Here is a 12,958-nt window from a genome sequence, read left to right on the forward strand (position 1 = left end):
ATAATTCCCGGCCTGAACCAAAAATCCACAGTTACAAAGATAATACTAAACATACTATAATACTACTAAATAATTAGCTAAGTAAAGTTCTTGGACTCTACAAATGGTCACCAATGTACCAGCAACTAGAGCTTTCTCTAAAGGGGGCGAGAGTTGGCAAACAAGTGCTTGCTCGTTGCCTCCTTGAGCCTCTCATTGAGAACATCCAAGGGCTTGTACATATCTTCTCAGGTGTCCTTGTCTGATAAGAAACTCAATCTCATATTTAAGTTGGTTGCATTCGTTGGTGTTATGACCATAGTCGTTATGAAAACGACAGAACTTGGTTGTATCTCTCTTGGAGATATCTTTTCTGATTGGGGCTGGACGCCTGAAGGGAACAATGGTGTTAATGGACTGGTACACTTTTGCTCTGCTATCGACTAGGGTCGTGTAATTGGTGAACCTCGGCTCGTATCTATTACTTTTAGGGTGCTTGTTCTCAAATGTTGATGGCTCGTGGTTCGCCCTTTTTCCTCTGTTTTCCCATTATTTTTGTCGAGGCCATTGGGTTTCCAAGACCCACTAGCAGCTTTGGTGGGATCTTCTTTCGGCCCCAGGTCGTCTGCAAGCGTCTTCCCTTCGTTGGAAATGGCCTCTTCGAGCTTGATGTACAGGTCCGCTCGGTCCAGAAATTCTTGGGTTCTCTTTACCCCATTCTTCCACAAACTGTTCCAAAGGGATGAATGGCGCCGTACTCTAGCAGTCAGTGCCATCATCTTCCCTTTATCACCAACTGTCTTAGCCTCAGTAGTGGCTCGCATAAAACATTGGACATACCCCTTCAGGGTTTCTCCCTCCTTTTGGCATATCTCGACCAGTTGGTTAGCCTTTGTAAGATGTACACGACCTGCGTAAAACAATCCATAAAACTCCTTCACGAACATTTCCCAAGACACTATGCTGGTAGGAGGGAATTTGAAAAACCACTTTTGAGCAGTATCGGACAAGGTGGCTAGAAAGATTCTGCATCGAGCGTCATCTGACACCTTCACTACAAGAAAAAACAGTATTCATAACACTTAAAAAATGCTAGCCGAGAGTATTGATAACGCTTCGGAAAATGCTAACATAGCCCCTGTTATTAAAAGTTCTGTCTTTTCTATAACAGTATTCGAATGTTATGTTCGATGTTATCTTAAACTATTCAATAACACATTTTTAGTTGCTATAATATTCAAATAATAACATTTAGTTAGAATATTTAGTTATAAATTTGAAGTTTAATCTTATACTTTTTTCATAACACTTTTCAACTGTTACATTTGATTATTTCGATAGCATTTTTAGTTTGTTATATTATATAAATCATAACGATTTGTTACGCTTATAATATGTTTTTAAATCGTAACATATAGTAATAAAATTTTGTTACTTTAGTGTGGATAATATATTTTAAATTTTATTTTGATAAGTATACTTATATGGTTTTTTTAATTAAAAGATTTTCATTATTGTATTTTGATAAAAAAAAAAAAATTAATCATAAAATGTAATTCTCAATAGATTGATAAACCATAAGTATTACATTAAACAATAACTAATTCAAACCATGAATGTGTCTACTTCATGAGATATTAGTTCTAACTTAAGTTTGAAAGCATAACATAATAAATTTTATAATCTTGAACATTTTTTTACTTCAAACTATAGTTTGGATGATGTTGTTGCTGTTGTTGTAGCTGTTCTTCAGATTGTTGTGCTTGACTATGAACCCCAGATGGCGTACTAGTCCTTCGAGGGAACTTGTTCAAACTCTCTGAAAAATAAATAGAGAAAGATAAGCAGCAAATATAAAACTGCATGCTAACAAGAATGAAACTATTCTCATAAGAAATCTAATCCAATAACTGAACGAACTTGGTTGGCTCAAGTTGTTAAAAGACATTGAGAGAGTACAATATCATGTCAATGTTTTGTGAGGGAAGCCTGGATGGATTTTTATTGTTTATTTATTATTAAATTATGTCGAGGAGAGTCACTCATGTTAGACAGCTAATAAATTATTCGGTTGATCCTTTGTTGGAGTATAAAGATTGACCTTTTTCCCAAGAAAAAAATTGATGAGTTGGCCACTAGTGCAACTTCACTTGTAAACTAACATTAACATTTGTGTAGCAGAGTTGGCTATATCAGTTATCTAAAACTTATCAATGCACCACAGATAAATTTCACGAGGACATTTTCTGACTCAAATTCCCAAGCTATTTAACTTTCACACAAATCCTTGGACAGTATTTAAAAAAAAAAAGGGAAATGTGACATGCAAATGGGACATAACATGAATAATAAAATTTCTACTCTGCAACCAAATTCTTTGCACATTGTTATAAGCTTAATTTATAAATAAAAAGAAAAGTGGAGTAAGGTAATCCAAAGTAGATCTCAAATTTAAAAAATTATGCATACAAAAAAAATAATAGATAATTAAATCTAAATAGGATTAAGTTGCATTAAACTTACCCATAGGTCCTGTCCCTGTTTCTCGATTGTAATCAATCAAGTCTTTCATACTATTAACCACTTCAGAAATCTGAAAGGCAAGCATAAATGTAATTAAAATTTAAAAGAGAGGGAAAAAATAAAAAACAAAAAATCAATAAAACAGTAACCAAAAAGCTACTAATGTAAAAGTTGTCTTAGAGTTGAGTCTGATCATATATTATAACATTTCTAAGTCTTTCTAAATATACATTCACAAAGTATTACAAACGTAAACCTATTTGGAAAGATGGTTGTAACTAAAATACAAGTGATATGAGATATTATATGATATTGTTTGGACACTCCAAACTTGTGAAAAGAAACTACTTGAAATATTACTGTGCTATAAAGATGACATAAAGGTGAAAGTGAAACTTTTTGCCACTCTGTCTTGATAACATTTAATGACATCTCACCAAAAATTAGCAGATTCCCAAAACACACCCACAAATAATTAAATGTCACAATTATAAACAAAAACTGAAACACTAATGATATACATTTTCCTTTAAAGAAAAAATTACCTGCAAGCAGTGTACGTATCTCTTCGTATAGCCTAAATCATTCACCAACAACACCTCCAAAGTTTTCGCCAATTGGAGAGCTGATGCCACAAACATAACATACAATTAGCTCCATTTAAATCCAGTCAGAACATCTATCATATGGGTAACTGTAAAGAAACCTACATATTACAGTTATTTTGCATCTCTGGAAGTGAGATTGGAAGAAGCATTTTGAGTAGCTGTTTGATATTTTTTGGCTGCAACACCAAGCTGACTAACCTGTACAGCAAAATAAACATTAGCCACCACTGGACTAACATAACATCAAAAAAGGCCATATGATTCATATTCATCCATATCTTAATTCCTACAAGAATTACAAGGGAATCCACATCTTAATTAATATATCTGCAACTACGGTTGTGTGAATCCAAATCATTACTGACTATAATCAACATGAACAAAACAGAATTCAGAAATCCAAATATAAATAAGCATAATAGAAAACAAAATGAAGATTCAAACAAAGCTTGGGAACAACTGCAAGATGAAAACTAAAATAAATAAATAATATAACAAGTGAATGCAAAGCCAATCCCATAACTATCATATAAACTATAACTTACCAAAGCTATAAATAAGAAAAGAAATAAATAATATAACAAGTGAATGCAAACCCAATCCCATAACTATCATATAAACTATAACTTACCAAAGCTATAAATAAGAAAAGAGAATATAGTGCAAATAAAATCAAACTTGTCAAACAACTTGCTGCCATTAAGAGAATACAGTGAATGTATATCAATATGTATCAGTATATTTGTATTTTACTGTTTTAACAAGTTAATAATGAGTTCATACAACCCTGTAAGTAAACCGAGAGGCATTTATAGTGATACTATTTTTTCCATCATTTTGCAGAAAAGGAAAGGGAGTTGGGGGTTGCTCACAGTGAAATCAAGTCACTGAGAGCAACTGAAACTCTTAAAGATAAGGCAGTAGAAAAGGTACCAAAGAAATTTCTGCCAGCCTACTATATTCACTTGAGTTTCACATACAATAAATTAAGTATTCTAACACTTAAATTGTGTCTGAAGTTAGTTTTTTTTGCATAATATTATAACAAAAACAAAAGTAAGAGAAGATACCTCTTGCAAACTGTTGGAAATAAAGTTTCCTTCCAATTTAAAATCCAATGAAGCCACTAAAATGAAAGCAAAATTACATGCATTTTTATATGAGTAAAGTATAGAATTTTATTGAAAGAACTGTAATAATAGAAAACATTAGACCAAAAATATGAAATAAGGCCTAAATAAACATTCCCACTATATCCAAATGTTAATAAAAACTTCTATCCATAACCCAAGCTTTTAGATAAAACTAGAAAATAAATTAGATAAAATATAATTAAGTGTGAATACCTGTTGCCAATTTTTTCCTTTCTGTTTTATGTGCATCTTGTTGTTTTTTATGCTTCGTTTTCTATTTCTATTGTTGCTCTTTCCATCTGCTTAGAAAGACCAACAAGCCAAAAATGATACAAAAGTCCAAGGCAGTATCCATATATATTCATCAAAATAAGAAAACATAACAATACAAAGTCTGTCATAGAAGAAATAAGACCAACAAGCCAAAAATGCCACAAAAGATAATGACATACAGAACATGACAAATTTCCCACAGACCCAAACAACCAAACTCTGAGGCTCACTAAGGATTAACTACTCCAAATCCATGATTTAAAACACTTAGATTTAACACAAAAGAAGTAGCATGAAAGCAGAAATGAAAAATAACAGAGAAATTAAGAGAAGAAACACAAGTAAAATTACTTGGTTCTAGTCACACAAAGCAATAGTACATACTAAAAAATTACAGGAGATTCTAATAATATACATGAGACATGCTAAGTTGTTGTAAGATACATTTCTGCACAGATTTGGTCAATTCAAATTTGTATAAAAGAGTTCGTGTGAGTTTTTCTATCATGAAGACTACATTATAGGAAACAAAAGAAACAAAAGTTTGTGAGTAGTGAACTCACATTACAGTAAGGCTGAGATATTTGAGCAATGACACCTGATATATTATTGTGTTCTAATCTCCTGTGAAAATAACAGTCAATTATTAGAGAAGAAATACCTATATGAATTTTTTTTAGCAAAAACTGATAAACTTGAGGATGAATGCTTGACACACACATAAATAATGGTTTGTGCCATTCAATGTTGAGATATCAACGGAAAAAAAAACTTACAATGTTGAGGTATTGAACCAGCAAGGTTGTTTGAAAGATCTCTACAATCCAAAACACATGAAATAAGGATTACATCAGAACAAAGAAACTTCCAAAATTTCCAAATACCAAATACCAAACTCTAAATAACTCATATGTTTAGGGGAAAATAAAAAGAAATCATTACTAGTTACTTTTTTACTGATGTAAGATTTAAAATTAAAAAAATTATAAGAAAATAAGATATGCAACCTTATAAGAAAGGAACCAAAATCAAGAAAATCCTATCAAAACTAATAAGAAATTAAGATATATGGCATTTCTAGTTCATATAATTACCTTCTCGAATGATAACACAGTAAATTGGGCAATATGATTTCATAGCTCAAATAAAATAGCAATTGTTTTTCCATAGTTAAGTGTCTCAACAGTTCAATTAAGCAATATTGCACTCTAACAAAAGAATTATAGAAATCAAGAAAATCCTATCAAAACTAATAAGAAGTTAAGATATATGGCAATTATAGAAAAGGCCCATCAAAAAAGAAAAGGGTAAGAAGAAGTGATTTTTCCACAAACAAACAGATAAATTCTAAAGTAAAAGAGAGAAAAAACACTAGAATACAATCTATAATAGACATGAATTTTCAGCATAAATATTGAACAAGCATATGCAATTAAAAAGTATTTAGTTGGAAGGGAATGTTGATTTTTTTACATGGATGGCACAAGCATATAAAATTAAAAAGTACATGTGGCTATAAATATTGCAATTATAAAGTACGGTTTATAAAAAAATATTACAATTCAATGATTTTAAAGTCAATTTGTGCTCCTTACAAAATCAACAATTACAGCAAAATGTTTTCCTACTTTTTTATAAACAAGGTCTTATCATTTTCCTCGATTTGTAGTTCCTATTTTTCATAAATTTTTATTGTAATTTTTATTCAAATTGAAAATAGAGAATTTAAGACCTCAAACAATAAAAGTATAAAACATGTTAGTTTTTAGTACCAAGTAATGGAACAAATTTCAGGGTTGTTGTAACAAATGGTGCATGTTGTTGGTCTCAATTATAGTCCAATTTTTTTTTTTTTAATTTCCAACATCCGTGAACTGAGCACAAATATAGAATCCTAATAAATCTAATAACAGTAAAGGTGAGACAAACTAAAAACAAATAGAGAGCCTTATTAAAAACCAAGATCCCAAAATGATAAATCAAGTATCAATTATTATAATTTGATCATATTATACCTCATCAGTTACCAAGTAATGGATGTAACTAACACTTGTTGTCCCTGAAAAACCCATACATGAAACCTGAATCAGTGTATGCTGCACGGCAAAAAATTTGTTTCTTGCTCCCTGCATTTTTAGAGAGGAATGATATAATGAGACAAGGCAACCATGGATTAGTATTCCAATAAAATCATCATTAGAAGCATAGACTAAACAAATGATTCTTTTGAACTGCGTCATCATAAATTTATTATAGTTATTACCAAAGTCATTGTTGACATAGCTGGGGCTCAAGACAATGGTTGCAAGAAGTGACATCTGGAAAGAAAAAAACCATCAACATTACAAAATTGACATAGTTGGCAATATAAGCACAATGAAAGAAACACATAATGAATTTTATTGACATCAATATGTCTCCTGATTATTGCTTCAACTTCAGTGAAAAATTGTTTAAATTATAAGAAACAAGAAAAACTGCTAAAGTTTTGTTCATTCATAATCTAATGATGTTGTTAACATGTTTAATCTATCAAATTACAATGGCTGTGAACATCTTAAAATAGAAATTTATCTCCTAAAACATGAATCATTGAAGACAAGCACATGTTGCAACATAGAAGGAAAAAATACACTATTATGGAAATCAATTATGGGTTGAATATCTTGAACTGTTGCCCAAGAAACCCCAGACTAAAATCTCAGGAATTTTGCACTCCCAAATTATAAATAAAATAAAAACCAAAAATCTGTAATGTATGGAGCAGGTTACAAGTTGTCTCCAGAAAGTAAGATCGAAGAACCAGAACCCGTCTATAGCTCTTAACAGCTGCTTCCACATGCCCACTACAGAATAAACAACAATTAGAAACTCTTTTATTGACACAATAAGAATGTTAATTCACAAGCTAAGAGGTAAGCAATAGAAAATTAAATTACTACATGTTTTTCCATTTCTTTAAAATAAAATAATAATACATTTTCTTTATCATTACTTTTCTTTTGAAAAATAAGTTGAGAAGGGAACCCACATCAATAGTAATAAAACAGGGATAGAAGTTTGGCCAAAAACCTTTGTTTTATGGTTGCCATTAGATATTCCAATGCCAGAACAATCTAGGTCCTATCAGCCTGTATATTAAAAAAGAAAAAGATAAGTAGTAGTAATTTTTTTCCACAAAACAAACAATTAAATTACAAAATGAAAGAGAGAAAAACATATAGAAGAAGAGAATATTCATGAGTATTTTAACATAAATAGATTAGAAAACTAAATATCTTTAAACCAGTATACAACCACAAACACTTAAGAAAATAATTTTTTTGACATTTATCTATATCACTCTCTTGGAGGTATTTCAACAAACACATTATATGCAACCAAGAAAGCTTTATCATATGCATCATTCGAATTTCCAACATTTAACTTCAAAGGCCAAAAATCTATTCTCTTCCCCTGTTTTATAACAACAAGAGGTTCTGATTAAAACACTTAAAAATCAACTTCTTCAAACACAAAATATATCATATTCAAGTTATTCTAGAGATACCCCACTCGGAAAATTATTGGAGACCTAAACTGAAAAAAAAATTAGCTTGAAGACCCAAAATATGCCATTTACTCAGTATATATTATGTGTTTTATCATGTAGTCAGCAGATCAAAAATATCAAATTAAGTGCATATATAGTTGACATTTAAACACTCAAGAAACACTGGAAAATTAACTTTTTCAAACCCAAAATTTATCAACTTAATTGAAAACAAAAAATATTTTACATTTAATCACATAACAAAACTTACTTCAATAATATCATAATCGAAACATCATCAATAGGTCTAGAATCAAATAAAAACAAATACACATATAATTCCCAACGCAATATTTTTTATACATATAAAGAGAGATGGGTTGAGCTCACTTAGAGAGAGAGAGGGAGAGATCGTTTTCCTCACAAAGCTCATCTATGGCATTGGTGGCAGCGGCTTTGAAGGAAAGCAGGGGCTTGTTGCTCAAATGGATAGATCGATCGAGATGAGAAGATTAGAGATTGAGAAACTATTGATGGAGAAGAGAAAGTGAGAGTGCATCGTCCAAAGGATGAGGAAGTTTGTTGAGAAAAGGCATTTGGTTTCAAGAACGGATATTAATTTGAAATCTGAAAAAAAAAATGAAACATATACCTCACAGTCACCTGGGTTCTTGCTTCTAGCTAGCTATAGAGATACACAGGGATGGAAAAGGACAAGAGCTCATCGCTTCAGCAATGGTGTGGTCATGGTGTGCTTCAGCTGCTCAATGGAAGGGGTTGAAGAATAGTGGAATGAAGGAGAGAGAGCCAATAGACTCTGAGATAAAGAAAGAGCGAGTGAGAGTGGGAGAGAGCCGACTGGAGTGTGTGAGAGAGAGAGGCAGCGTGTAAAGGGATTCAGAAAACATTCTTCATTTTTTATTGTTTTAGCTTTTTTCTTTTTGTCAATTTCATTTGGCACCTATTGCTTTCATTGCTTTACACTTATAAAAAAATATTGTATGTATCTTTTTTATTTGAATGTATCAATAACACTTTTAATAATACGTCATATTTTGTTGTCATATCTGGTCAAAATTGTTGTAGTGCTTCTAGATATCCATTTGTATCTCGAATTTATTTACGTGAGATACCGGGTCTTCTAATCATGTGAAGTTTGGCATGACTGACATCTTAGATTTGCTTGGAGTCTCGGCCATTGCTATTCTTTGTACAAACGGAGTGCCTCTTCTCCGGTCGTATTCAATATGGGATGTTCGGCTCCCCACTAGCTGTTGGACGACCTGATTCAATGCATCGAGTTGGGCCTGTACAGCGTCTAGTGTTATTGGGGTGACCGGTGTTGGAGGAGCATACTCATCGTGTCTTTCTTGTCCGTCACTGAGAACATCCCTCAAATCCTCATCCCTACGCCTTTGTTCGCTAGCACCCAGTAGATCAAAGACATTAGGTTTCCTAGGCTGCCCCCCAGCATCCTGGCTCATCGGCCAGTTCTCTCTGTTTGGGGGGTTCTGCTCTTCACCCCTATCTCCTTGCCTTCGACCAACATTTCCTCTACCGGAATCCACCTCATTGTAGTCATGGCCATCCCTAAAGTTTGACTGATTATGGTGCGACCTACTGATCGCACTGTTTCCTCCTCCCCTTGCTGGGATGTCTCGACCATCAGGTAGAAGCCTGTGTTGGTCGGTAAGTCCCCAGGCATTATTATGTCGTGGGGGGCCCCTGACTGTAGAGCCTGATTCAACCTACCTTCTACCAGCAGAAGGACGTTGTTCCTTGCTTGGTGGATTTGGATCCTTAGTAGTCTGGCGCCTAGGGCTTCAGGGAGGCTGCCCATCCCTATTCTGCCTTTGCTGCTGGGGATTTTCTCGACTAGCGTGAGAAGGAGGGTGCTGCTCAAGATCTTGAAATGGAATATCCTGTTGAGTAGCAGGGGGTTGCTCCAGCCTCTGAGGACTTGCCGGTTGAGGCGGAGTGTGGTGATGTTGTGGATGACCTGAATGTGGACCTTGTTGTGGTGGTACATTGGGTGGCTAATCCGATTGGGAGGCTGTTGCAGGCTGTCCTCGGGCCAACTGAATGGCTTCCTCCATGGCGACAATGGCGTCCCTCTGCTAGCATCCATATCGGCTTGCCGCTCATTCAATTCTTGGCATTGGCTATCAATTTCTCTCTGCTGCAATGCCATCGTTTCAGCCACATTTTCCTAATTAGCCCTCAGATTGGCTAATTCTTCCTGCAACACAATTAGTGTCGTCCTCAAGGTCTCAGAATCCATTTCCTCCTATTCGAATTCCACTTGTGGCTCATCTTCAGCCACATTTTGCGGAGGAGGCTGGGTTGGTGCGGCACCAGAGGTTTGTCTAGTCTTTCAAGCTGTTTTTCGCCATTTGATCTTTTTGGAGGTCTTGAGTTCAACTCTCAATGAAAGCACCAAAATGTTGACCATTGAATTGGTCAATGACACGGAGTCAAGTAAAACGATAGAAATGAGATGAAATCAAGACGAAAAGATAAATGACACAAAAAGATTTATATTGGTTCAACCCCAATAAATGGTAATAACCTACGTCCACTTAGTGTTCTTATTGATGTAAAATCCCAAGAACTGTGATCAATGAACTAGGGTTCACGAGTTTCACCAGTTTCGGGATGAATACAAGTATGGCGGATAAAAACACTCTGATTCTCTCTTAGAAGTCTGAAGTTTAGAAAGTCCAAAGGGAAAAGTCCCCTCTCTGGAGTCATTTGATTCTTATTTATAGGCTCAAGGAGTTTTACATGGGTGATGGGCCTTAATTACATTTAATACAGACATATCTAAATAATAATGGAAATTATAATTATTACATAAATGTAAAATTACATATTTGAAGGAAATAAATGATATGTTGCGACCAGAATGGTTGCCCATAAAATATGATATATGCTGAGTGGATTATCTTCTGGTTGATGGTCGAACAAATCATACTCACTTAAACGGTCACGTGTATCCCACGTGTAGGTTAATTCTTCCATATCATCAGGTAGTCCTTTTTTGGGTAAACAAAAACCAAAAACAAAGAGAATCATATAGTTAACAATCAATCCAATTCATCACATCCATAAAAACATATTCAAAATATATAATAAATAAGAACATCACTTAAGCCCGCTCATAAACCATGTACTCTACGTTTTCATACATTCAAAATAAACACAGATCAAATTCATGACACATGATCTCAACCTTGGCTCTGATACCAATTGTTGGTTTTTAATCATGTGATGGACAATGGAGTGGAAGCATGGGATAACATTTAAATGTGATAATAATTATTAAAGCATAAGAACGAATTACTTCAGGAACCATAACTAGAATGAGATCTTTCTCATGCGCGTGAATCTAAATAAAATAGAACTTACAAATACATTTTGTAGATGTAGAACACATGTAGATCAAATAGCGTCTTAGCCTCCTAACATAGCATCTTTCATGTTGGGAATACATTTTACATGATCATAAATATTTTCATGTATGTTTGATATATTAAACAAATCAACATATAAAACAACCTAGAAACATGTTTCTAATGAATTTCATTAAGTAAATCAAATAACAAAGTTTAAGAGTCGTACTTTTATGCAGCGGATATTGACTCTCCTTCCTTCACTCTCCCTAACCCTTGTTCCTTTTTGTTGCAGAGTAATGAAAAGAGAGGAAACTGGATCTTCAAACGACATAGTCTTCCATAATTTCCTTTGATCACCTAGACTAGAGTGGGAAATTATGAACACATTAGATGGGAAAATTATAGAAAAGAAGAGAAATGATATGAGTGGCAACAATAGGTTTCTTGAGTCTATGTTTTTGTTTTTTTCACTTCACTACTTTCAGATTACAAAACTCTACAGTTAAGTACCTATTTATAGCAACACGTTGGGTTAATTCAATTTATTTAAATAATTAAAATAAAACCCTTATTATTTAATTAAATAAATATAATATAATATATTTACACTGATTTCATATATTATGAAATCCTTAAAGTTTTATTAAAACTTTATATATCTTTATATAATTATAAATATATTTAAACAATAACTAATTAATTAATTAGATCATTTATTAAAATCAACTAATTATAATTTGAATAATGATTCAATACTATTTATCAATTTGACACAAATTTGTCATAATTAATAAATTTGCCAACATTTCTCTTTTCTTCTCTAAATTCCGCATCTCAGTAAAACTGTCCAAAATTGACACAAAACAATTTTTACAATCCTAATTGATAATAAATCAATTAATCGATAATTTAATTAAAGGCATTGTGAGAACCATGGACCCATGAATTCAAGCTCTAATAAGTTACTGTAAAATTATTATCAAATAATTTCACTACCTTATTAATTCATCGTGACTCTAGTAAAGACTCGGAATTGCACTTGAACTCATAGAATGCTTTACACTTAAAGTAAATATGTTATCCATTGTTACAACCATAATCTGTTATTCAATCCTCAATATATGATCTACAACTGAGTGGGTAAAAATTACCATATTACCCCTCACTGTATTTTATCCTTAAATACCACTAAGTTCCTTGTAAATGATATTTCATTGAACTAAGCTATAAGGCGATCATCATTTCACTTCTTGCTAGAAGCTATAAATGTTCATATCTATGATTAACCCTCCAACTCAATAGTACTACCAACTCCCCAAGATGTAAGTATAGGGTAGTCAGTAGGGTAAGCTAGTAAGGAACAAATCAAATGACTTGAATAATACAATCAGTTAGAATACCAGCCACTCAGAATTGAGATTGAATTGACCTATGGTCAACTTTATGATATGACTATATTAGATAATAGCGAAACATTTAATAATCTATCTAACGTCAATATCGGCCCAGTCTAAT

The 12,958-nt window shown here is 33.0% G+C and overlaps 1 long non-coding RNA gene across 1 annotated transcript; it reads right to left on the reverse strand.

The window, feature by feature from the left end:
• Positions 1-1,696: 1,696 nt before the first annotated feature.
• On the reverse strand, positions 1,697-2,910 carry LOC133801853 (uncharacterized). The gene is made up of 2 exons (XR_009877024.1): positions 2,503-2,910; positions 1,697-1,798 (listed from the first exon to the last, which is right to left on the reverse strand). It is a non-coding gene; the product is annotated as an uncharacterized LOC133801853 (long non-coding RNA).
• Positions 2,911-12,958: the final 10,048 nt, after the last annotated feature.

Source organism: Humulus lupulus, chromosome 9, assembly GCF_963169125.1.
Source record: "Humulus lupulus chromosome 9, drHumLupu1.1, whole genome shotgun sequence".
Lineage (NCBI taxonomy): Eukaryota > Viridiplantae > Streptophyta > Magnoliopsida > Rosales > Cannabaceae > Humulus > Humulus lupulus.